Below are 1664 nucleotides of genomic sequence, written 5' to 3'. Positions count from 1 at the left end.
GCCAAAATTTGTTTCCCAGAACCCATACAAGGGAGTCCACAACCTCTTGTAACTCCAGTTCTAGGGGATCCAGTTCTCTCTTGTGGCCTCCACGGACATCTACAGTCACATGTGCATACACACACATATATATACACACACAATTAAAAATAAATAAATCATTAAAAATAATTTTATCGTTGGACTGATGATATGGCTCAGCTGGTAAAGCTCTTGCCACACAAACTTAAAAGCCTGAATTAGATCCCCAGGACACACACAGAAGGAAAGAAATGACTCCTGAAAATTGTCTTATGACTTCCACATGAGCACCATGGCATGCACACATATGTACACACTCACACACACACACAGTTTAAAATTAGAAATAACAAAAATAATTTATTGCAAAAATACTTATTTAAATTATTAACAATTTTCTTCCTCTTAAATCTAACATTTTAAGGACAACAACATTTCTTTGTCTTGTTTGACAGTATACTTTTCCAACTTAGAGTGTGTCCATATGCAGGAAGACTTCTGTTTTTGGTGAATGACTGAAAGATTGAATACTGAAGCCTAATTTCTAGAGGGAGGATGAGTGGGGAGACAGCTGAAGAAGGGAAAGAAGAAATGATGATATTTTAAAGGAAAGAGAGGGAATAATAGATGGAAAAGACAAGTAAGAAGAAACAGCAAAAAATCACAAAGGAGAGGAAAGAGGACAGAATTAACAAAAGATTGAGTGCATTTTAAGCAGGAAACTAGATTTTTTTTATTTGAAAATTCTGTAACTATAAATATATGAAAAGGAATAGTAAAAGTTAATTTATTAACCTTTTTTGTTTTTCTGTTAGCTCAGTTAGCCACTGGTAGTAGATACCATGGATTGGGATGGTATGGTAAGATAAAGAAAATTGAAGAATTAATTAAGAAGAAAATACACAGCTTCATTTGGAATTAGGAAGGTGAAGAATTGATGAGAAATGATCACTAGATGTCTTTGAATTATTGAATGAATAACAAAAATCTTCCAGTTTTCAGAGAACTACCTTCTTCCTTCCTGTTCGCCTCTATCCTGCCTGGGTTTTCTGTCAGTCTGACTTGTCTTTTCAGTGTCTCTGCTGTTTCACTTTCTAAGAGTTTTCAGTTCCTCTTTTTCTCTCTGCTGAAGAAATGCCCAGGCAGTATTTGATTCTGTCTTGGGTGGTGTTGAGGTGCCTGGGATGGTAACAGAATAAGCATGTGTTCTCTTTTCAACTCTCTCACTAAATAGCTTTATGAATAAGGGAAAATCTTTTCATCTGTCTTGGTCTCAGTGTATTATCCATTAAAGGAAGAAGATACTTGTCCTGTGACCTTGGATAGTTCTTTAAGATAAATGAGTTATATACCCCTTTATTACTTTAAGATGTTATTATGTTAATTATAAAGTTTTATATTAAAGTTGTAGCATTTCCTTATTTTTTGTAAATATGCTCTTGTGGTCCACATAGAAGTGCATACTCTTTGTACTTTGAAATACTGTGAGTAGTCCTCACCTGAAGGACAAGGTTGTTGAAAGATAAACTGCGACGTTAAGGGTGAGTTTCTTGTGTAGGCAAGATTGTTTTGTAAGGCCTTAGACCATTTTTATTACTTCAGTTACAAAAGTAAGGGATAGAACTAAATGTTTTCTTTTCTTT

At 34.5% G+C, this 1664-nt stretch overlaps 1 protein-coding gene across 16 annotated transcripts in view; it reads left to right on the top strand.

The window, feature by feature from the left end:
* Window positions 1-1664, top strand: part of Mycbp2 (MYC binding protein 2, E3 ubiquitin protein ligase) — a 231364-nt gene that overhangs the window by 46199 nt on the left and 183501 nt on the right. The window lies entirely within an intron of this gene.

This window comes from Microtus ochrogaster, unplaced genomic scaffold, assembly GCF_000317375.1.
Source record: "Microtus ochrogaster isolate Prairie Vole_2 unplaced genomic scaffold, MicOch1.0 UNK2, whole genome shotgun sequence".
Lineage (NCBI taxonomy): Eukaryota > Metazoa > Chordata > Mammalia > Rodentia > Cricetidae > Microtus > Microtus ochrogaster.
This window is presented reverse-complemented; position numbering and strand designations above follow the sequence as displayed.